General features: G+C 40.7%; 1 protein-coding gene across 4 annotated transcripts in view; it reads left to right on the forward strand.

Annotated features, from left to right (window-relative positions):
* Positions 1-11,579: 11,579 nt before the first annotated feature.
* The window catches only part of ZNF217 (zinc finger protein 217), a 28,748-nt gene continuing 14,933 nt past the window's right edge, over positions 11,580-25,394 (forward strand). For 2 of the 4 annotated variants that reach the window (XM_082326078.1, XM_082326081.1), the window contains exon 1: positions 11,580-11,690. The gene's annotated coding sequence lies outside the window, so the exon portion shown is untranslated. Of the gene's footprint in view, positions 11,691-12,264; positions 12,306-12,855; positions 12,908-25,394 lie in introns of those variants that run through there. The other 2 variants (XM_082326080.1, XM_082326079.1) reach the window with 2 other exon arrangements.

Raw genomic sequence — 25,394 nt, forward strand, 5'->3', positions numbered from 1 at the left:
TTATTCATTTCATTGGGATTCATTTCATGTGCAAACTGGCTTTACTCTTGTATTAACAAATATTTCAGTTCAAGACACCATCCTTCTAGTAGGCTTTGGAAATATTACACGCTATTTTGTCCTGTTGTGTTATAAATGAGTGGCTCCTGCAAACTGAAGGAGCAGTTTCAGGGATTTTTTTTTTTTAAATCATGGACTCTTCCTAATCACCTTTGGCTTGCAAACAACGAGAGTCCCAGATGAGAGTCTCCAATATTCCATCTAATTAGGATTCCTTTGTTTCCTTTTTCAGAAAACCTTGCATTAAGATCCTCTGCATCTGACTGCAATGGCCCAAACTGTGCTCGCGGTTACATTGTGCAGCCTTTCTCAAGGAAAACAGAGCCCGGCTGGTACTTCCTGAATATTGGGGGATAAAAAGGGTTTGGGTAGTTTCAGTCCTAAGGAACCTACAGCAATGAATGGGGGGAAATGAAGCTGACTCGTTAATGGAAATTTCCCATATTCCCCCTTGGGATTTTGCATTGGGGATGATAGGTATTGTCTCCAAAGCCATGAGTCAATATATTCCTCACAGCCAGCGGCTCCTTAATCCACTCAGCCCGTCCTTGGCTATGAAGAGCTAATCTGGGGTTGATGCATTTCTGTCTGGGATTTCCTGGAGAGAAATACGTGCACATGTGCTGTGTAATGGCATGTAGAATAAACCTGATGTATCCGGGATGCATCAAACTTATTGCACATGTGTGAATCAACCATACATCGCGTGCTCAATAAATCCAACATTTCCGAGAAAAGCAGTACAAGAGCTACACATCCACTACACAGATCCCAGGAATTGGGGATGTACGAAAATTCATCTCACACTACTGCACAAATTCTAATTGCACTGCCCTTTTAGGCAGAAAACCCAGATGAAGGGCAAATCAAGCCCTTGAATTTTTCTTGAACAAAGAAGAAAAGGACAAAAAAATTCTTTTCTCATCTTGTTGGTGACAAAAAAGGATATGCTTGCAAATATCTAAGCATAGACTAGCCCTAGCTAATCCCATTGTATTGCATTCTGTTCCTCCTCTGGCTAATTACTGACAGATCCATGGTTTTGGTTCGTTAGAAGATGTCATATGGCTATTGTACGGTATTCTTTAAAGGTTTTATACACTTCGTTCAGCGGCTGTGTCTTACACTTGTAGTATCTTGAGGAAAATACTGTGCCTCTCTAAGCCTCAGTTTCTCCATCTATAAAATGGGTATGGTGGTGCCTACCACTCTTTGTTAAGTATTTGTATCAGTATGCAGCAGTGATTCTCTTGTTCTCATGGCCATCTATGACTTGCAATTAAATGGTGGATGGTTTTAAGTGAGACTTGTGCTACCTATGCAGATTGTGCCTCTGCAAGTCACTCCTACACAATGCATTTTTTAAAAGCCCCACAAAACTCACGTTACCTTTGACCTATTCCTGTTTCTAAGACACAAGACATGAAAGTCTAAGACATTAACATAGTGCACGACCCTCTCTGAGCCAGCTTCAAAAATTTTACATAGTCATAGCTATCTTCAAAAAGTCTTCTTCCTCCCTTGAAAATGATCAAGTAGAAACAAAGGCTGTTCAGATGACAAATATTTCTTACTAAGAACAATTTAAATCAATGAAAATATTTATAAAATTAAGTAGCAGGTGACTATAGTGAGTCCGTTGACTTTATGTAACTGGTTATTATTATATTAAATACGAGGCATACTGTTACTACAAATCCATTATCATTCAGTATGTGGCTTCTTGTTCAAAGCAGTTAATGCAGTTATGAACCTTTAAAAAGGATTAGTGACCTTCCTGCCTTAGAAAAAGAATTATTTTCCCTTTATTTTACAAATTGTGATTTTATTTTCAAAGCTGAAACAAAGGAAAGGCTGTACTCTGGCAAGGAGACGCACTGCTTAAGGCTGACAGCTGGAGTACTGTATATAGGATGGCAGTTCTTGATTTGTCAGCATGTTGCTAGGGGTAGGGAAACTGAGAGTATAGTAAAATGCCTATTGAGATATTCCTGTATCTCATGGTACATATGCACACTCGCTCTTTCCCTCGTCTATCTATATTCACTGCAACTTGTAAAAAAAAAAAAAAAAAAGAAAAAAAAATCCTCTTGACAAACCCAGAAAGACACGTCCTGTGTTTCCTTTCTTCTCTCTGCCTTTGTGCACAGGGCTAAAAAGTAACAGAATGAGGGGCAGCACAGAAACCGAGGCTACAAAAAAGTCAGATCGGAGTCCTGGGATGGAGGGAGAGTGCAGCAAAGCTGTGCTCCCGGGGGGCAGCATGAAAGGAGAAGGGGGGCGGTCAGCAAGCTGACATGGCCGGGGGCGCTGAAAACTATACGGTCTCCTTACTTCAAAGGCAGTTCTGTATGGGGATCCATAGCAGGATACCGAGCCTTAGATCTTTTTGGTGTCGGTGCAGGTAGAAAATGCAGGGGGCACGTATTCACAGGGAGTTCTTCCGATTTCTCCTGAGTGTCTGTACAGGTAAAAAGGAAATGAAAATTTGCCCAATTAACTCTCTCCATGTACAATTACCTGGTTTACATACTTGAATTTAAATAATTACATGCCTAAAGCAGCCATCCAGCTTCACGCACGTTTGCAATACCCCATCGAGTTCCTAATTTCTCTTGAAAATCCACCTTCGATGATGAATGTCTAAAACCATTTTGGTCTCTAACCCAGCAGAATAGATTATGGAGCATTTCTTACAGTGTACAAAATGATCGCATTTACTATTACCTTTCAACATTTGCTAAACGCATTGATCTAAATCTACGTATACGACACCAGAGGACACAGCATTACCAGTTTACACAATTTTCTAAACTTCTGTGTGCTGCGTTGAAGGCTTTAGTTGGCCAGGCAGCCTGATAAAGATATAACGTCTGAAACAAACTGGTCTGTGCTGTTCCTGCAGCAGAAGCAGGAAGTCTGCAGCAGGAAGCATTTTTTCACTCTTATGGTTTATAGTGTCACCAGAAGTCCTTGATAAAGCTATGGTTGCATCTGTTGGGCAAGGATTTTGTCAGCACCGAAAGCTGTTATTAGGAGACCTGGGAGAGAGGTCTGCTTCTCTACAATATTCATAGCTAGCTACTGCAGTATACTTCAGACAAACATGCTTCTTTTTTTCCTGTACGTATGCATGTACGTGTACTTTCCAGTTATTATATATAGTCTATACAGAATGTCCTGCTTTCTTAATCACAGAAACAAGCCGTCTTCTCCCAAACTGTGTTAACAGAAACTTCATTATTATAAAACTATAATATCCTCTAACTTTGGAAGAACACTCTCATATTAAAAAAGTCCCTTATAAAAATTTCTCCTGTTTAATCTGCAGTAAAACCATCTGAGATGAATAAACTGAAAGGGTTTACATTTCAATTCTACTCATCATTTCATTTTTGATGGTTTAGTTTTTGCATTTGCTTCCACAGAACAAGTCACCTTCCTCTTTGTCTAATGTCAGTAGTTTAAGCTTAAAATGTCCTCAGTTGCATGTGTACTGTGAGGCTTCACGGTGTCTTGTTTGAAAACAGGGGGTTTATCTGCAGAAAAATTTCCAGTTATGTTAATTTCTTTTTAAAAAGTCCTCTCAAAAGCTTCAGTATGAAGTAATAGCTAATTTCTTTGGAGGAAAAAAAAAAAAGTCATACAGGAAATACTGTAACAATGGCAAAAATGAAGCAAAATCTGATGATTTACTTTGAATAATATCCTGACACAAAAAGACTGCAGGGAAGGTATTACTCTGTCCCATATACAGTACTTCCATTGTAGCAAAACACCAATGTCAAATTTTGAATTTCCACATGGGAGTGGAAATCCCGCTTGTTGAGGGGCAGACTTGTCCACACCACAGCCTGCCCATCACCGCAGGACTAGGCCTCACAGAATAGTAGGTTTTAAAATCAAAACTCCTCTTAAGCGTGCTAAAATGCTGCGGTGAAGTCACAGCTGCTGGAAATTATGGTAGCTCCATTAAAGGCAATAGTGTGATACTGATACGCACCAGCTGAAGCCCCGCTCTGAGCAGCCCCTTGCTGGCACCAGCAGCAGCCCCAGCAGCAGCCCCAGCCCTCGCGCCCAACTCCATCCCACCCAACTCCATCCCAGCAGTAAATGAAGACTGGTAGGGAAGGCACGCCAGGTAAGCGGGATCTCAGCATTTTCTTATATGTATTTTAATTTGGCAGGTTTTCTCATACTGGCTGGCTATCGAGAGCTGTCTGTATCTGAGCCGGTGTGTTGGCAGCATATTGACAAAACTCCCCTGGTGGGATGGTTTGGGAAATTGTGGTGCGACTCGGCACGGCAGGAGCTGTGGAAGCTGTGCAAAGAGGCTGCGCTTTGGGCTTGGTTTTGAAAGTTACTTGAAAGCTTCTTAGATCTGGGAAGTGTGGGTTTTTCTGTTCCCCCTCCCCCCTTAACCCAGAACATAGATGGCAAATGTTCATCACCTGTTTATCGGAGCACCGAGTGCGTCGTCTCACACAGTTGCAAGAACGTTATTTTTGTAAGAGGGAAGCAGAAAAATGTAAATCAAATAAACATAACAAATGTAAGGACAGGGATCAGGTTACTAGTCCGTTGTGAAAGGGGGGAAAAAAGCTAATGTGTTCTGGAGTAAAATGATATCGATATCTTCTTATGGTGTTGGAACAATAATTCCCAAAGTGGGGAAGCACATTCACTGTGCGCGTAAGAACATGTGAGCCAACTCTCTCTCGCTCGGATCAAGGAATACTTGTTCTCATTAACTAGCATTAGAAACCAGTGAGATCTGGCAACATACCATGCCTTTGTCAACTGTCATGCTAATACCTCATTTTAAACAATTGCTTGTCTTGTTTTTTATAACCTTTCAAATGCAGGTTTTTGTCATACCAGCTCTATGGCACTCACTATGTTAAGAAGCCTCAGATTTTTTTTTTTTTTTTCCCCTGCATTTCTGATACAAGGAGGAAGTGTTGATGAAGGTACAATAGCCATCCTAGGAAGAAACAAATAATGATAACAAAGAGCCAAGCTCAGGGAATTCTTTCAGTTATCAGGTTAGGAAGAACAAAAAACGTTGCAACCCTCCAAGAATGGTAATACCACTTCAGCATTGATCAATATTAGCTTTCTATTTATGGAGCACCTTTCATTCTGAGGCTGTGTGGTGTTTATAAATTAATAAACACATGTGCAAGAATCCCCTCATCCATTATTAATCCATCAGCACTTTCAGTTTATGAGAGACAATTATTATTTTTAACACTGTGAAAGTTTTGGAAACCATCACAAAATTACTTTTTGTATCCCAGTCTCTCTGCCCCCCAATTCAGGCTTTTACGTGCTGTAGTAGCACTACAGCTGAGTGTGAGGACATACTCTAAGGGAAATACTTTTGCAAAACCATGCCTCAAAAAATTAACTGAACTCACCATGTTGTTCCTAGGGGTCACAGAGTCTGGGGTAATCTTGCATAAAAACCTTGACGAAATAAATACTTCCTTTACTCTGAATTAATATGCATAGATGTCTTCAGTCTCTCTGCTATCTTAAGGCAGATAATTTTGTTTCCTTGCCTATGGTTCAGTTCTTAGGGATCTGCCTCCACATCACAATTGCAAGCAGCAGTAACTGCCACCTTCTAAGGCAGTTTTGGTCTTTGAATGCACTTTGAATATGCCATAGAAGGTAAAGGAATTAATCTAGAAATGCCGCCTTCAGTTTGGGAGCGTTTTGTGAAACTCTGACAGGCTACTTCCATTATTTTGATGATACACCCTGTTGTAAATATTATTGGTGTGCCTGAAATTTCAATTCAATTTGTTTAAGATCAAAACAAAGAGGAGGCAAACTTCTTTAATGGAAGGCAAAATGAAAAATGACCCCCGAAAGGAGAAGTGGAGAAAAAGGTGACATTTTAATTACACCTACAGCATAGCACAAGTGTCAGAATTGAAATGTGGCTGTAAAAACTCTTGTTTTACAGACTTGTGAGCTCTGTAGGATCTCAGATTTTTGGTGTAGATCAACTTGTTTTGTAACAAGAGTGAACAAAGCTCACTAATGGAGTGAGGAAAGTTGTATTAACAATGCATTTAGGCTTCAATTTTAGAACCAGTTCAGTGTACACCTGCCTCTGTATATGTAAGTAGTCAGCTCAGGGTTGGGCTTTTAATATTAATTTTTTTTTTTTTTTTTAAATTGAAGAATGGGGTTGGGTGCTAATTAGCATGGGTGAATATGCTTTTATTTTGCCATATCCAAGCAGTGGAAAGAAGCAGGTTCTAAACTGAGAGTGAGAAGACTGGAAGCTCAAACTAATCAAAGAAGAGAAAGGATTAATAGCCAGTCTCTAGATCGGACTCCTGATATTCAGAGTAAAGGCCACGTGACACCGGGAAGGACAATTTGGAAAGTTACAACAAAAGTTTAGGGCCTCTGGTGCTGATAACTGAGCCATCCTGGGCAGAGGGTATGACTTCGTTATCTTCAGTTTGTTTATCTTCTCAAGCAGCCTTTTTTACATCACTTATATTTCACCGATGTATTTGTCTTCATTCACCGCACAGCACCAACGTAGGCATGCTTCAACTTTGTTTCTGTTTTCAGTCCTGAGGAAGGGCTTGTGTGCCTGAAAGCTCTTCTCTCTCTTCCAACTACATCTAATAAAAGTTATTACTTCTTCCATGCAAATCTTTATTCTCTGTCACCACCGTAGCAACAATGTGCTGGTATTACTATTGTGATATACTCCATCAAACTACTAATGTGTGCTTGAGTAAATAACAGTAAGATCCCACAGATCTTTCACCCCACGAGTTATAAGAAAAGAGAACACACACATCATGGTGTGCCGTCATTTCGAAAAGGATCCATTTGCAGAACAAAGTACAGGAACAAAACTGTAGGTTGAGCAAAATGGGCTTTGAGAAAGGGATATATTTTCCTTGCAAAATCTACATGCTATTGAACAAGCTTCTGTTTACATGTCTTTTCCTATGCTACGTATGCTGTGATAAGTAAAAAGAAAAGACATGTCATGCTTCAAGTCTGTTAAAGTTCATACGCAGCGAAAACAAAACAAAATCAAGGTCAAACAGAAAATCTTTAATAGCTGTACTGTCAACATGCCTTGCAGGATTTGGTATCTATGAGTTTATACAGACAGGGTGTATAAAACAGTGAAAGAAAAACCCTGCCATTTCTTTCTCATTACAAAAATAAACTGTACATTAAATGTGCTGCTTAGAAAGTAACTAAACCTTCAAATTTTAGCTGAGCATAAAAATAGCTACGAATGCATTTTTAAAGAATGCAGCACTTTGGTCTAGAATGCAAAGAGGGGGGGGAAAAAAAGAGCTGCTGTTGATGCGAGGGAGCCTGGTAACTGAATATGGGTTGAGGAGATAGTTACTAATGCAACAGCCAGGCACATTCTTGGGGGGGAGGGCGCGGGGAGCCTTCTGCATGGTTACTGCACAAAGTCGCTTCATGGATTATCTGATGTTGCAAGAACCTGATTGCTTGCAGCTTTCTCATCACCGTCTCATCTGTGTCTTCATTTAGTAAATCTAATCATGTGAGCATGTTAGTCAAATCTGAGACCGTGTCTAACTACCAGAGTGCCTCTGCAGCAGGCGTTTCCTGTAAACATACTACTGCGTGTGCTTCTGCAGAGGCAAACAGGAGAATCATCTGACACGATGGGATTTTCTTTTAGTCGTTGCTGAAATAATGCTGAAAGAAGTAATTTGTGCAAAGGGGAAATTCAAAAAACAAGCCACAAAACACTGATAAAGCCTTCTCATAAGAAATTCTCTGTTTTCTAGTCTCGGTCTCATCTGAACATCGCACAATTTATGAACAACTTTGTAAGAAAAGAGGCAAAATGATCCTGACTTTACAAGTAGAAATTGTTGTGCAGAAATGAAGACTGTAGACTTTTATATTCCAACTCATGGCCCAGCCACCCATTTTAAAAAGGACTTCTAAAATGTGCTCTCTAACTTTGAGCCATTAGGTTACACTCTGATTGTGGTTTCAAGCTTATCTCTTTAAAAGCTAAAACACTGCCTATTTACTTTTATTTATCTATTCATGCCAGCGAACAGAGAATTTCATGTAATGACTTGACTGCTAGAGCAGGGGCTTAAAAAAAAAAAAAAAAAAAAAAACCAACCCCAAACCTGCTGCAGTTTGTGGGCCCTGTGAGAAGCCTTGCCCAAGATCACGCAGGAAGTCTGTGGCAGAGCTGGGACTGAGCCCAGATCCCCTAAATCCCATTTGTGCCTTAACCACGCGGCAGGCCAGATTTAATAGCTGCCTAAATATGAATTTAAAATGAGAGAGTCCCTGTGCAAAAGAATGAAACTTGGCCGATCTCCTGCTGCCAGGTATAGACTGGGTATTTTGCTACTCAGGTCAGTTGTTTGAGACAAACATCCACACTTAACCCTCGAAAGACTTTAAATTCAGGTAAAGGCTTTCTGTTGCCTGATCAGCTCTGTTTTCATTCTCTCTGGCAGCGAGGGTTGTCTCGTGTGCACTATGCAGAAGAGCAGGACTTGAGCCAGTTCACAAGACTTTATTATGGATTTTTACATAATGTAAATATACATAATGTAATTTAAAAGAACTTCTAAATGTAAGTACATTAGGAGTTTGGGGACTGAATCTACTTTTCAGCTTTTGGCAATGTTGTTTTATTTTTTTCTGTTGTTATGGAGGAGATTATCACAATTTTGGGCATGCTGCCTGGTTCCAAAGTCTAGTTTGGGGCTAGGTTTAATATTGCAAGACTGTGTAGTAACATATAGTGCAGAACAGTAAACACAGGTCTGTCAGTCTTTCCTGTGCATTTGTTGTAGAAGTTTTTACTTCATACATAATACATTGATTGCTGAAGCTTCTCCAGAAAGGCAACAAATGTCCTCAACACAAGGCAAAACAGAGGGAGAAGAAAATATAAGATTTATTTTTACAAGTTGGCCCTTGCCTCCTATCAAACATTTCCAACGCCATGAGCATAAATCACAGAGGTCATTGTGGCTAATCTGTAAAAATAAATTGGATGTTTTCATTTCAGTCATGTAATGTGATAGTATATGATGCATTTTGAGAAAAAAGGAAAAAAGAAAAAAAGTTTTAAGATATTCTGAGCCTCTTATTTTTTTCCTGAAACAGTCTTTTTACTTATGTCTTCCACAGAGGTGCCATATCTCAGTGGATAAAAACCATACGGCTTCTATGTTCTTTGTTAAATCATGTTTACAGTCATCCAGAGTCCTGGCTCCAGTGAAACATCCCTTGTGATCAAGAAGGTCAGTATATTTCACCTGAAAAAGTACAATTTTTAAAAAGGGGTAAAAAACAAAAGGGAGGGGGAAGTAATGGGTTTTGGTATGTCATGAGAACAAGAAATATTGCAAAACCTGACCCTGTGAGTCTTTTAGGAGACATAGTTAAGAGCAAAAGCACAAGTCTAATATTTTTTAATGTTTGTGGGCCCTGAAGTTGCTTCTGAGTCTTCAGTATAATGACTTCAGAAATGCTAAAATGAGAAGACAATAAAAAGACCAATTTTTTAACAGTCATGATTTTTAAGAGTCATGTGAGTCAGGACATTGGGTGTAGCAAAACTGGTAATTCCCACATCCACTTCCAGCGAAATTCTACTTTGTTCTTTTTGCCATGCTGCCATTTGTAAATAATCGATACTTAAACTTACAAGTCCCACTGAAGCGTACTGGCCTACTCCTATGCTTAAACTTGGGAGCGTTTGTGGGATCAGGTTTGGTCACATAGTATAACTTAGCGTGCGGCAAGTTGCAAAGAAATGGGAAGCTCTTGCAATACAGGGGAATATTTTGCACGCATGTATAAACACCTCACTCGGATACATCATACTGCAAAAAAATGACACTTAAAATACCAACTGAAATTGCTCATTGTGCAGCAAGCCCTGCATCAGTTTCCTCCTGGATCAATTCAAAACTCTCGAACCATTCAGAGCAGCGGGAGGACCAAGACCTAACGCCTGAAAACCTGTAAAGCAGCAGACTAAGGCAAAACCCCGTGGTTTTGGTTCACACAGCTGATTGACGCAGAGGTTTTTTAACTTTCAGGAAACTAGTAAGGGTGCACCACCTACCTATATGACTAGTTGAAGGGCCAGGTCTTGAACATATGTATTTTAAAAGTTTGGCCTTATCAGTTTTAACCTTCTTTTCATGAAAAGAATTCTGTTTCAAGTTAGTGTGAGGCAAGATTCAACTTGGCCAATAAAGATATTTCATCTTCCAGAATTACCTGGTGAGTAAGTAGATTGCCACATTCTGTAATGTTTTTGATTAATCTTTATTTGCCATATAAGCGACCTAAATTTCAACCTCATTTTAGACTGGGAGAACATTTTGAAAACACTTAAAAAAACCCATAATTTTAGTTGCAATTATTTTAGAAACGTCCTCCATTCAGGCAGGATGATTTTTATATTGAAGCAAATAAGCCCCTGGGTGTGATCTAAGCCTACTGATGTAAACCAAACTGACTTTAACAGGTCTCAGTGTGTCTTTGGGGGAAAAACAAGAGGAGAGAGCACGTGGAAGCTCACCTCTTTCTTATCCCATTTACTCGAAAAAGGTGCTAACCTCAGAGTCTAGCAGAGATTAAGCACTTTGCTAACAGCATTATAACAGTATTACGGATTGCGTTTAACTCCTAAAAAGCTGCCCGGTTCCAAGTGGAATACTTGAAAGAAATTCTTTAAGTCGTTTTCTGCTGAATTCCACGTTAGCCTCCGTAGCTCTCGGTAAGTCCCGCTGTGCCCGACGGACCAGCTGGGCGCTGACGACTGTCAGGAGAAATGCCAGCTCTGGGAGACGCTTGGCCTTTTTGGGGTGACGTCTACAGCAAGCGGCGACCTTCCCGCCTTGCGTCCCCTCCTCCGGCGGCAGCGGCACCGCCGAGGGCGCGGCGGACGCGGGTGGCGTGGGCCATTTCGCCCCTCAACGAGCCACCCAAGGAGGCCGATGGCCGACACTCACGAGGCGCATTGGTTTTATTTACATCTGCAAAGAGGGGGCTATCGGCGCAGCCCAGCGCTTTATGCCAGGGCGATACGAGGCTCTCCGTAACTGTCCTTCGCTGCGTTTTGTTATGCAGGCCGCCAGCCATCTCCCTGCATCACAAAACACAAAGGCCGCCGAGGCCTCGACCGCCGCCGCTGCGGGGCCGCGCACCGCCGGGGACTCCCGCGCTCCCCCTCGCCCCGCGGCGGCACAAAGGGAACAATCGCCGCGGCGCTCGGCCTCCGCGCCCGGCCGCCCCGCTCCGCGCCCCCCGCCCCGCTCCGCGTTATTTAACGGGCGGCCCCGGCCCTGCCGCGCGCCGGCCCCACGAGCCGCCCGCCCCGCCGAGGGGGCGGGGCCTGCACGGGCGGGGGCGGGGCCCGGCGGCGGGGGCGGGGCCCCAGGCAGGGGCTGCCCGAGCAACAGCTGCGGCGGGAGCCGTTTACAAACAGTGCCCCGAGCGCCAGCGCCGCCGAGTCCGGGCTCCGGCGGCACCGCGGGCGGCCGCCCCCGCTCCCCTCCTCCCTCTGCCCCCGCCTCAGGATGCCGGCCGGGGAGGCGGCTCAGGCACAGGTGAGGGAGGGCTGGGGGTCAACTTCCAGGGGGCTCTGGCCCCCCTCCCCGCCTCCTCCCCCTCGCGGGGGCACCTGAGGGAGGCGCAGCCCCCTTCCCCTCGGGGCGGCCTCTGCCCTGAGGGGCTGGTTGTGTGACTGGCCGCGGGGGGGGCAGCCGCCCGCCGGGACGTTTCAGGGGGATCTGGGGGGTACACCCGCCTTGGGAGGGAGGGCCCCCCCGGGCAGGGCCGCCCGTCCCCGTGCTGTCCGGCGCCTGGGAGGCTGGCGAGGCGCACGGCCGCCCCCGGGGGAGAGGAGGAGGAGGAGGAGGAAGGGCAGGTGTGTGGGGGGACGCGGCTCCCGGGGGTGGAAGGGCCGGGGAGGGGGCCAGGTGTGTGGCAGCCGGCCCACCGCGGGCCGCGCCAGCCTCGCCCCCCCCGCGGCGGAGCAGCAGCAGGTACCGAGCCCCTCCCCGGGGCGGCCCGCAGCGCCCGCGGGCGGGCAGGGGGCGAGAGGCGGCGGCGGGCGCGGAGGAGAGGAGCCCTTCCCTCGCTCCCTCCCACCCCCAAACTTCTCGCTGTCCCCGGTTCCCTTCTCCTGCCCGGGATCGCCTCCCCTGCTTCCCCCCGCGCAAGTAGGTGTCTCAAACTTCCATTGTATACCTGGGTATTCCCTTTTAAATACTCGGGGCGAGGAGCCTGGGGTTTGGGGGTCCTTTTCTGCCGGGTGGGGAGGGGTGGAGCGGGAAGACACACTTTCTTTGTGAGTCAAAGATGTTCCTGGAAGAAGGATTTGTAGTAAGTGGCTCATGGGGCGGGGGTGGGGGGTGGGGGTGGGTTGTTAATGAAAAGTTTATTGATCCATTTTGCCAGTTTTTGTTTCACTTACCTTTGTCTTCAAGACTAAACCCTTCCTGATAATTTCTTTGGCATCGTGTTTCTCTCTCTTTTTTTTTTTTTTTTTAAGGGGAATAGGAAGTTTAGAAAATAAATAAATAAGCCGCAACTGACTTCTTAAGCAACAAAAGACGTTGCCAAGTGAGGACAATAAAATTCTAGAATATCTAGAGATTAGATTTCATTCCTGTTCCGTGATACCTACTGGACTCTCTGTTTCTGGGTGTGGGTTTTTTTTTTTTTGTTGTTTGTTTGTTTCCCACACAGAAAACCTGCAGCCAAAGTAAGGTCTGTATGTACTCTAATGAGCCATCCCATAAAATGTGCTGTGTGACTCCCAGTAAGTATTTGAATTGAAGTGTAATAGTTTTGAAGTGGTGGTGAACAAAAATCTTTATGTTGGGTTATTGATCTGCTGATGAAAGGCGTTTGAATTTGAAAAGGGTTTAGTTTAGGGGTTTTGTGTGTTTAAAGGTTTTTTAAGGCAACAACATTTTTTTTTTTTTTTTCATTTCTGAAATGACCTTGAGAGCTTTAAAACTACATCAGTTTCTACCAGTGGGGTTGAGGGGGAGGCAGTAGCAGAAGGATCTAGTGAAAATCGAAAATAGAAATAGGAACTGAAGTAGATGCAGTGAAATGTTTTCTTATAGAAGTATGTGAAAAGGGAAGTTTTTGTAAGAATGTGTGAAAAAGAAGAGAGGGAAATAACGCAGTTTCAGATGCAATGGGAGAGGGGGAGCATATCATTCTTCACATTTTATTAGGCCCTGAAATGCAGGAGTGATATGATCTGAAAGACACAGAAATAAAACGCCTAACTACAAGTTGAATAGCAGGCATTGACTTGCTGACCAATGCTTACATGCTTGTTGGTTGGTGGGGGCTGGTTTTGTGTCTGCAAAGGTATCAGAGCACAGTGCTATGACAATGGCTTGCAAATGCTTTAACGCCATGTTTTATTGCTCTTAGGAGGTCTTATTAACTGTAGGTTTGGGAATACGACTAATACTTTAATTTGTGATGTCCACACTAAGGTTTAAGCGTTTCCTTGAATAATATAAAAGGACAGTTTCAAATAAGTAGGATAAACTGCATTCTTTGGCAGAGGGGGAGGGAAGAGGGAAAGGGTGGAGGAGGGTGGTTTTTTTTTACCCTTTACTAGTTCTGTAACTGAGTCAATATTTTAAGATCTGTAGCAGGAATGTGGCTTTGTGATCACTAATCTTTCTGTAACGTATTTTTTAATGAGCAATATTGTAATTCTGTGCAAAATATTTTGGATTTTAGATCTCACAGCTCGTTCTTGAAAGCAGTATGAGTTTTCAAGTTTTGTCTTTAAGTTTTTAGGATGATGAATACGAAAAACAAATAACTTCAGAAACATGGCTATTACAGTGATTATTGATTGGCTTGGCCTACAGCCAAGCAACTCTTCTGCTTGCACCAGAGTTGCTGATTTAAATTCTATAGATTCTTTTTCATATGTTAGCCTTTTTGAGTCGTTAAACAGTATATATAGCTATTTAAGAACAGTAGATCAGTTTTTAGTTAAGGTTGTTCAATTATGTCTTCATCGCTTTGGAGTTGGTTGAATGACTTGACATGAGATTAAGCACAACAAAAGAAAAGGCAGGGGAACAACAGCTGCCTTCCAGTACCAGAGCACTAGTATTCTTAGCAGTTAAGCATTTTACCTTTTAGTATTACGTGGTGTCAGGTTTAAATGTTCGTATTTATATTCGTGTTTACAAGAACCTTAGGCATTCTGATAAAACATCAGACACTCGAATCCTGGATATTTATGTTTTGGGGTTGTTTGTCTCTTGCATTTTTAAGAAAATTATCTTAAGATCTGATACTGAGGAGTGAATTGATCTCATTAACTTTTCAGACAAAAGTAGCAAACAGTCACCACTAGTTTGTACTTGTTTAGTTACTGTGTGGTAAGAACTTTAAGGTGTGTCCTTAATGGCAACTGACGATTCTTGCTGTGAAGCCTTGTTTATTTTAGGTAGATGTTTTATACAGAATTTCCAGTGGGACAAATTACTGCACTGACTGCACTTATTCTTTCTGAAGACTGACTGTAAGCATAAGAGAATAATTTTACCATGCTGCAATCAGTATATATTTTAAAATTGAAGCCATTAAGTTTTGCTGTGTATTTTGAGGCTTTTCCTACTTCCTTTGTTTAAACATTCTTAAACAGTGCGTATCATATATGAATTTAAAACATTCATATGGCACTGTTGGGGCTGAATTTAAATTTAAAATGAATACCTATGTCCTTGTTGATCAAAATAGAAAAAACATTTCTTTAAATAAGTGGATGTTTTCTGGTTTTGAATGTGGTAAGAAGGCTATATTTGTATCTTGTAAACAAAGTTTCATATTAAGTAGTCTTTAGAGAATGGCTTCCAGGCTTTGGATTAGAGGATTTTTTTATTTTTTTTTTCCCCCCCTTCATTTTAAGTGAATAATGTTTTTTTTTTGTTTTGCTTTGTTTTGGTAGGGGTGGGGAGAGCAAGATTTAGGGTAGGGGATAGAAGGAGAAAGATAATAAACTTTAGCACCTTTTATCAGACTGTCTTACACAAAAGGTTACTTCATTTTGGTTTCCCCTTTCGTTAGATCACACTCAAGAAAATTCCTTTTTGAGCACTTATTTCTAATCTTCAGAATGTATCTTCTTCTCCTTACTACTATATTTTCATTTAGAACTATGTTGATAGATTAATGTCATATTTTATACGAACAAAGTGCTAAGTTATTACTGTGATCGGGGGAAATAATTTTAAAAGGGAACTGTGGGTTTCACTTAGACTTTCAAAACTGTGATTACAATAAACTTCTAGTTAGAAAAATCTGAGAGTTTGTAATTAAGAAGCTCTGGGGAAATGTTAAGTAAATTTTAACTTCCCTTTGTTCTTTGGGACTTTTTGTTGTCCCAGCTCTTTCTAACCTGAATCTTGATTTGGAATTCATTGTCCTAGTAAAAGATTCCATACACTGTATATGTAAATACACTCCCTCTTTCCTGTGTTATGAAATGCTGTAACTACTGCTGGCATATGGAAAGAACAGTCCCCCCTTCCCTAAGGTAAAATGGACTAAGCTTTCTTTTCTTTGCGAGAAGCTGAAAGAAGAGTTTGACCTTTGAACTCACCCTCACACTTCCACACTGCTTTCAGGATGATTAAATAACCAAGGATATTTGCCTGTGTCTTATGCTTATTTATCTCACTTAAAATGTTCTAATACTTAACTGTTGAGGTATTGTCTTTAAATATAGCAAGACAGTACATTTCAGTTACAGCAGGGCTGCCATTTGCCAGCTCAGCCCTCTTATTTTTGAGACTCTTGATTTAGAACATCAGCGTTCCAATCAGATACTCTTTCCACATCTCATAACTACATTAATTTCAAACTGCTATTTACTTTTAATGGACTTTGGGTCATTTCTGATGACCCTTGACCTCCTTTTTTTAAGGTGACTTTAGTAACAAAAAAGTTTTTCTTTCTGGTGCATTAATACAGTCAGGGGATTCTGCTGACTACTGTATGCATGCTTTTAGAGAGTTGTGACTCATACCACAAGAGATTTGCAACTGAATACAAAAGTAAGGAAAAGGATATTACCAAGCTGTGTAAGATTCTCAATATGTGTTGTATTTTAGGATTAAAAAAAAACTAAACACACTTTTCCAGCCTAAACTTACCTAGATTTTTGTGCACCTCCAAACAGAAAGCTACTCTCAGAATTATTTGCTTTTAGAAATCAACTTTTTTTTCAGTGAAATTCCCAAATAATCTTGTTTTGTTGCTAATGAAAACTTATTTATGCCAGACCTGGGTGTATGTCAATGGGAAAAAAAAACCATTACAACTTCTACTGTTATAATCATATGACTTTGGTCAGAGCATAGTTTATACCTTATCATAAATCTAGTTCTTTTGAGTCTTCCTCCTTATTTTTTTTTTTTTTTTAAGGGGGCAGCAAGTTAAGTGGTATGATAAGAACAGACTTTAAATTTCAAGGTAAAACAATGTGTGTGCTGGGAAAAATGAGTTACAAATCAAAAATATAGGTGACATACTTGTTTCAAAATATCATGTCTTTGAGTTCATTGCAGAAGATGGAATTGGTTATCAGACTGCCTTGAGAATTTCAAAAGAAAGTACAAGAGGAAATGTGGTTAGAATATGCAGGAAAATCTATGTAGATCAGTGTGACTTAAAGATTTGAGCACAAACCCATCCAAGTATAAGTGAATAATTGGCTGGATAGTGATTTTCTATGTGCTAAAGATTTTATGTAACTAAAAGTATCAAAGTCTGAGTTTGTTTATGCGCAATGGGTACACTGGCATTTTTCAGTGTAATAAAGTGAGTGCAGTTTACCTCTGACATAAACTACATAAGGGAAATTAAAGGCCCTTGTATTGTGTTTACACTTCATAACGATAGTTGAGAACTGGTTGGGTGAAATCCTTGGGGTTATGCCAGCCTCTCTTTCTTTTAATACACAGGTAGGAAGAAGCAAATTAAGATGTACTCCAAAGACTATCATGTTTAGTACGTTGTAAGGAAAACGGATGTAAAGGTGGTCTGGAGAAGCCACAATTTCTGTTTAGCTTTAATGTTCGTTTCTAATCTTTTTTTTTCTTATGGTAGTAAAATTTGTGTATGAAACAACTGCCTGTTTGAACAGTCAGTTTCTTGTGGATGCGAACTCTCCTTTCTAGGACAGTCTGGTGCTCTGAAGCCCAGTGTGTTGGGCTACATCACATACATCCCTTCAGTCCTCTAGTGTGAGATAATGTAATGCTAGGCAATTGGAAAGGTTTAGTCTCCATCAGTCTATGTGGGTCTCGGGAAGATCTCCCACCTCAATGGAATAAAGGAGGCAGCTATTTGAAGTGTCTATTTCTAGCACTTTTCTATTTTAGTATCTTCAGATGCTAGTCCAGGGGATGACTTAAGTAGAAGTAGATGGCTTTCCTCGGACTGTGCACCTTTCTCCATCTTTCAAGACTGATTTTTGCGAATACATAATTGGGGATATGTTTGAAAGTGACATCTTCAAAGTCTGTGCTATGTGGAGGGGAGGGGTAAGAAGTTGCTGCTTTTTCTTCTAAGGTACAGGGGTTTGAGCGGTGTTGGGTGAGAGTTAGATTCAGAGTTGAAATCAGGTGAGAGCACTAGGGAAGAGTAATGACCTTAACAAAATTAACTCTTTGGAAGTGACTACTTCTCTCAAATTCAGGAATAGTAGAAGTATCTCTTTTCCTGTTATTTCCCAGATGCTGCCCAAAGGGATGCAACTTGCCTATAATTGCTACAGGGGATCTCCTGGTTCTTGAGTAATAAGGAATTAAGTCTAATTTGGTGAACTCTGAATTTACCACTTCTTTGTAGTTGTGGCCACTGGAGAGACCTAACATGCTTCTGCCAAGAAGTAAAAAAGTAAAATTTGCTTTTAAGGTCTCTGAAAATACCTTCTTTCAAATGAAAACCAAGACTAAACATATAAGGCAGTCTATGTAAGGTGAGACTGACTCAACAACAAAAATGTATCGCTCACTCCACCAAGACAGTCTTTACCTGCTGTGGAGAGAACAATAAACTGTTTTGTAAGGTAAGGGGTCATTGCCAGTTTAAGTGCGTGTAACTTCTTGATTTAATGAAGTTGCATCATCTTATAGCAGTGGTGAAATGTGTCTCAGACTTTATTTTAAATAGGATCGCTCTTGTGTCTTTCAGCCTTTCTACAACACGTATTGGCCACTTCATATTGTCAAAAGTACGCTTTAGTTTTATAGTTCCTGAGAAATTCTCTCCTAATCAGAGGGGAAAAAAGGGGAAAAAGTGTGGCTGTTAGAACAGTCCTTCTGAACTTTAAAAGTCAATACTTATTTGTAGCACTTCCTCCTTTAATGCCAAGAATTAGTTTCTTTTATATTTGCTCTTGTTCAGTGGAGGAAAAACATGTGCAAAATGATGCAAGCTTATATGTTCTCTGCTTTAAAAGGAATAATTACATCTTTTGATAGAAGAAGCATTCAGTTCACTGAGGAGACACATTCAGCTCATCCATCCTCTGCCAAAACACTGTTAGACATATAGCCTTAAAGAAAAAGGGACTCCACAGGAAAAGGTTTTTTAGAGAAAGGATATCCTTTGTTTCTATTAGTATAGATGTCTGAAATGGGGGGAGGGAGTTTTCCTAATATTGTTCATTATTAACTACTAGTTATTTTCCACTGGTGATTAAAATCCTGTTTGCTAGACTTCAGGGGGAAAATGACTTGCATGTGTGTCTGTCTTATCTGACTACAAAAGAGCTTTCAATACAAAATCTTTCTAAAGTGTTTGTGGAGAAATGCCTGGATAATAACATTCTTGCATACATGTCTCTCTCTCTTCAGTTCTGTTTTTATGAATTGTCTTAGTATCGTTGCATTGGGAAGCTCTGTAGTGTTGTTAGAAGGGACTGTAACTGAGGAAAACAGAGTAGCCTCTCTTAGAGAGGGTAAAAAGATAAGCCATGAAAACCCCTCTAAGAGTTTAAGTTTAGGATAACTTTGAAAACTTTAAGCCTGAAGGATGAAGACTAACAGGGGGACTTAAGTTTGCAGATTTAGGGAGTGGAAATTCCAATTTGGGGTCATCTTTTATGTTCTCTTTTCAACCTTAACGTCTTCGTTTTGATCTTTCCTGCAACTGAAACAAACAACTCTCTTCCTCCCCTTCCTCCCCCTAAATCTCCATTTCCTTTAAAGGTACTCATGTTAGCTCTTTGTCAGACTGAACTGTTAACAAACTTCATTTAAAAACATTTTTGTACTTGAACACTTGGAATAAAAACATGTGTGGATGAGAAAGTTACGTGGACTCACATGCTTCTCCGTTAACAAAGAAATATACTGGGAAGTTGTGTTAAAATGATTTACTGTTAAAAGATAGAAGGGAGTAGCTCTGCCCTTCCCTAGAAAGCAATAGAACACACAGTAATGAAGAGTAAGTTGTCGGCTTCATGTAGTGTTATGAAGAAAACCTGACTCTTCTGCAAAATAATGTTTCAACTGTGCTGACTTTTATAGCTTTCCAGTGTTTTAACGTAAGTGATAGGCAGATGGGCAGTTGTACCCTTTCAGAAATAAGGTCACAGTCTATGCAGCAAATAATGCAGTCTTCCCTAGATGTAGGGCCTACCCTTCCCTCAAATTGGGGTAGGAAAGGCATTTCTATCTAATACAGGAAAACACCTTATTGCATGAGGTGTGACATGTATGTGTTTCTTCTTAAATGGAGAAAGGAAGTTATGTGGTTGCCATAAAAACCCTAATACCTGTAGAGGCAAACTTGAAATTTTATGCTGTGGATGTCTGGAAATCTGACTAATGTTTTGGAGCAACTGGTAAATCAGAACCTCACAATGACACTTTGCTTCACGTTCTGACTCAAGGTAGGAGCCTGCGAAGGCCACGGCACACCAGTACTGCTCATACAATGGAGCCATTGTCGCCGATGGGTTCTGCAAACACTACACACACAACCTAGGACACTATAGGTACTATCTGGAGAGTTTGGAGCTCTTGAATATTGTTAGCAACTGCTTGGGGATGCTATTTCTGCTTAATATCCTGTGTGTGTACTAGGTGTGGTGCAACTGGCTTAGCTTTATGCAATGATATAGGTATAAAAAAAAGGAGATGCTCTAAATAAGCTAAGTTCTGCCTCAGCTCAGGCTTTTATTTGAGAATTTGAAGTTGTATTTATTTATGTATGAGCTACTCTGCCTATGATCGATGTTATACCTGAATATAAATGTGCCCAGACAAAATAGATGGTATCTGTAAGGTAGTTTTTATTTGTGGTCTCAATGAGGAAAAAGTGATGTTAACTGGTTCGTTTTATTTATGTTCACTAGATAGAACTGTAACAACTATTCTGAAAAAGCAAAACTTTTAGACTGAAATAAAAAAAGTGTTTAAATAACTTGTGGTTTCCAATAAGCAATCAGCAGTATAAAGTCCATTTCATTAGCAATGCCAAAGAGCAGCAACCTGTTCTGGGGTGTAAACATACCAAGAGAAAAGAATGTTTCATGTAAAATGACTCTTAATATCCTGAAACTTTTTGAAACATGAGGAAGACTGAATATATATTTTTTTTAAGTGGAATTGAGTTGAACATGAAAGTTTCTCAAGTCAAGTAGACACAGTAATAATTAAGGTAGTTAATATGCCGCAGCTGGCTCTCTGGTGAGTTTTTGAGTGTGGGTTTCTCGTTCTTTGCTGCCACTGGCTTATGTAGGACTTGAAACCTTGTGGAACCTTAGCAGGATACTGAAAGAAAGCGGTCATCTGTTAGACAGTGGTAGCTTTGCTACTGGCCTTGAATTTAAGGGTCTGCTAACAGTGTGCTGAGGTAGTTATTTCTGAGTACCTATCTTCTAGTATACAGAAGAGTAACTAAGTATCATATACTTAGCTGTAACTTCTAGTTTTCTCACTTCTCTTTTTAAGAAAGTGTTGCAGCAACTAGGTTAACTTCTGTAATTGTTCCAGCTTGCTTTTGCAGTTTAACACTAGTTTTGCTAGCACAGAATTAGCAAGGTATAGTTGTTTTTCCTGATGCTAGCTATGCAACTTTTATTCCCAGTGCTCTGTAGTGTTTAAAATGGGAAATTCAATGGTTAGACTTTGCTATTCTCTGGAAGGTGTGTCTAGAGTTTTTTATTACATATTCATGGAAATTTTGAAATGCAGGAAGTAGAAATGCAATAAAATTACTACTGATAGGTCATTTCCCAAAGAAATCTTTGAGACTGTAATATGTTGTCTTTGGTTGTGTAATTTAATAAAAATAAATTAAACTTCTCTACAGGCACTTAATTAAAATTTTCTCTGTTTTAATAATCTATTTATATGCAGCAGCTTCTTGGTGTGGTTCTTGGGTTGTGTGGCAAGTGTAATGAAACAAGATGTTCTCATCTGTCCAGTTCAATCTTTATTTATATGTTTTGTGGTGTTTATAAACATAATGGGTATTGCTGCAAACCTGTTGAAATATTTGACTAAAGGCCATATAGCCAAATATGACTCAGTTGTGAACTGAAGTTTGCTAAATGCTCAGGCTCCGGACTGTTGGAAGAGTAAAGTACAGTAGATGGCATCCTGCAGTTGAGAAGCATTTGCCACTTCTGGACAGAGCACTCTAGGAAATGTCCAGGTGTGCTGAGCCAGGCAGGTTCCTCCTGACCTGCTCGTTCACCTCAAGGCAGTTGCAGCAACCACTGGAACATGTGGGCCCTGGACTCTGGTGTGAGATGCATGTTGACATTTACAAATGGATAGGGGAGTCAGAAGTCAAGATGTTTTGGGTCACTTTATTGTGAGGAGGGATAGTCATTCTTTATTTTCAACCTTGAGTTAATCTGTAGCAAATTTATCGCTTTTCAGCTATTGGAAGGAAGGATTTCCTGTTTTGTTCTGTTCCTTTACTCAATATTTCTGACTGATACTGGTGTGTCGCATCTGTTCTTTTGTCTTCTGAAAGTGAAAGACAACAGAAGAAACCTCAGGTACTGTATTTTTTTGTTGAGCTAATATACAGATCTTCAGCAACAAATAGTTGTGGTGCTCGTCAAAGCTGCAGGTTGTCCACTTTCCCAAGGAAGCAATAGTACAGAATTAAGGCAACTCTTGACAGTTTTGCTGCTGCGTACAGGGTTTTGAATTACAGGAATGTAATTAATCAGCATTTTTGGTCCTCAAATCCAAGGCATAATATTATCTTCACTAGAAAGAAAGGTTTCGTTAATAATGGATAAAATCCTAGTGTAGATATTTGGTTTGTAGTTTTAGCATGCGTTAGCTTGTCTAAACAGTGAGAGCGTAAAATCATGCCTACTTGTAAAAGCCATATATCTAATCAGTGAAGTGTGTAATCGCCAGATACAAAAATAAGACTAGAGCTTTGTAGCTCACCTTCTGACTCTAGTAGTATTATCTTTTTTTTTTTTCTTCTCAGTTTAAATATAATTCTGTCTAGTTGCATCTGCAGCTTTCTTCAGAAGTGCTACCTGCAATTTTTTTTCAGTCCATAGGTACCATCTCCTGTATATGATGGTATATCCAAGAACAATAGTTACCTGAACTGCAAGTAGACATTTCGGATTCCTAGAACAGGAATATCTTGCTCTGCTTTGCAATGCTGCCTAGAGGATGAGCTGTGGCCAGTTCTTCAAAAGTGTTCAGAGCCTCCTATTAAAAACAGTGAAAGTTTGAAAAGCATTCAGCAGCTAACGCAGGTTGGCAGAGGTGTGTAAAGTGCTTTGAAGAGCCATGGAAGAAGTCTCCAAAGGGCTTGTTCAAACCTATTGATACCTAAGAAAATTTGGATCCAAACTCCTGTTAAAGTTCCATGTTCTATATTTATACATGCAGTTGTGAGGACAGGTTAGTTTTTTAGACAGCTGAGTAATGTCTGCTTTGATACATTTAAATGAGAGGAGAATGAAACAGACCCGTTCTCAAAGGGCTTACCAGAGGAAACATTATTGATTGATTGAGGTAGATTTTTTCACACATCAGTGACCAACCTAGGGCCTTCCTTAGACGTGTTCTATGCCTGTCCCTTAAATTCTAATATATCTTTAAGCACGTGTTTTTTACAAAATGCTTGTATTATCCTACATTGTTTGAGTCGAACCGTGTGTGGTGGTCCCTGTTACAAGGGTTGTCTCTTCTACCCTCATCTGATCCCTGAATGCTGTGGAGGATAGGGGATTGAGTGCGGATTTCTGCTGGTTTTCATCTGTTTTCTCTCTACAGTGACTTAATTCTTGTTGCTCTATTGTGTCTATGTTGTAATGCCACAAAGTGGGAAGCGTAATAAAGTGTAATAAGCTTTTTCTGTATTTGTAGACACTGGCAAGGAAATAGGTGGTGACGCATCTCAGCAATTCAGTACGTGGGACTTTAGGCACTCTGGTGTTTGACTCTGACTTGATGCCCCAGAAATGCCTCTGGCCTTTTTGTAGGATGGTTCTTATACCTGTTACTGCAGAGCGCTTACTTGTGGCTCTGAACATAAATGCCTTAAACTCTCAAGTTTGTTCAATTTTTTTATCTTGCCTGGATATTAATTATTGGCGTTCAGGATCCTTTCGAAGTTGCTGTTCAGTTCTGGTTTGCAAGTAAATTATTTTCAGGCAGATAATCTCCATTTATGCACATGAGCTTTGCCGCAGCATGTTATCCTGTTGTGTAAAAAATACCTCTTAAAACTACAGTAGAAATAGAACAAAACGGCAAGTCGAAACATGAAGTAAAACATGCTAACCAGCACCCTTTGATATGTTTTTCCTTATGTTTTACAAAAGGGAAAGCTTTTTGAATACTTCAGCTTCAAACTTTTGTTATAGGTTCATCTGCCTATAGGGGCGAGTGAAAGCCAGAGTCAAAACTGAATGGGGCAGGTAAAAAGGCAAAAGCAAAGGCAGCAATAGAAGCAATTCAGTCGCACCATAGACTGAACCTGCCCATTACAAAAGATTTTTGAGTCATTATGCAGAGAGGAAGTGTTAATCATGGCAGTGATAAAACTGAAAAAGGGGATAAAGGGCGTAGTTAGAAAAGAGACTTTGGCTGCAGAAAAATCTATGTTTTGTTGCTATCAACCAACCTGTCAGCCAGCGGCTCGTTCCCTCTTGCACTCTCTACCCTACCGCCCAAGATCCCTTCATTTGTGTTTAACTTAGCATATGATGAGTCTTTGGCCCAGTCCTGAACCAACTTGGGTTTAGAAAAGCTAGAAGCTTCTTGGTGTTAGATTTGATCATTGTCTAGGCCTGGATTAGAGGGCTAGGCAATGAAGACACTAAGCTCTGGAGCTACAGAAAAAAATGGAAGACAAGCAACTGGCAACAAGAATTTTATTCTGTATTGACATTCTGGTGGGTTTTTTTAAGCCATCTTCCTTAGGCTCCAGGATCCTGTTGTCTGCATGATGGTGGAAAAGGAGCTGCAAACTTTTCAAATTAAAACCAAAGAGTATTCTCAGGGCAAGGCTGTAGTGCAGTGAGTGAATAAAGTGTTTGAGATGTTGGATCTATTACTCCTAGCAATGTTGTCATGTTTCCTTTCCCAGGTGGTTATCTTACCGGGGCTTGGCTGTTCTGTGGTAGGTAAAGGTGTCCAATATAGTTGAAGGCATGGTATCAAACCTTGGGTCTATAGATAGAGATAGTTGCATTTTCGCTTCAGCTGGTTAAAGGTCCTGTCCCATTAACCTCCTATGGCTGTTAGACATACTGGTTCTGCCAGCAGGAGCATTATCTGCTAACATATTTGGGCCGCTGAACTGCATAAACAGGTCAAGTTCTGGTGGCTGATTTCTAGTGAAAAGTTTTAAGATTTAATGGCTTAAGATCACGTTTTTCTGTCTGACTGGCACCGCTGATCAGAAAAGGCTGGAGAAAGTAACCTCAGCGGCATAGATAGCTACATCTTTACCTGCTGCAACTGCTTGTCATGGAAGTCTCTCTAGCCTGAACTATTACAGGGTTGTGTTTGAATTGTTACCCTTTCTTTGGCTGAAATGAAACAAAATGTTTCCTTTTTTTTCCAAATAAAAGCAAGGCAGAGGTGGAAGTTGAGATGAATTTTAAAACCCTACTTTGCCCATACTGTCTTCTGCTGTAAGAGCTATAGAGCATATTGTGTTTTGAGACATATTAATTCAAGTAATGTGAATCACTGGCCAGCTGTCTTTTATGAAATAATTTGTGGAAGTTTAAAGTTTGAGTCAAATTT

This window comes from Platalea leucorodia (genome assembly GCF_965183815.1).
Source record: "Platalea leucorodia genome assembly, chromosome: 13".
In the NCBI taxonomy this organism is placed as follows: Eukaryota; Metazoa; Chordata; class Aves; order Pelecaniformes; family Threskiornithidae; genus Platalea; species Platalea leucorodia.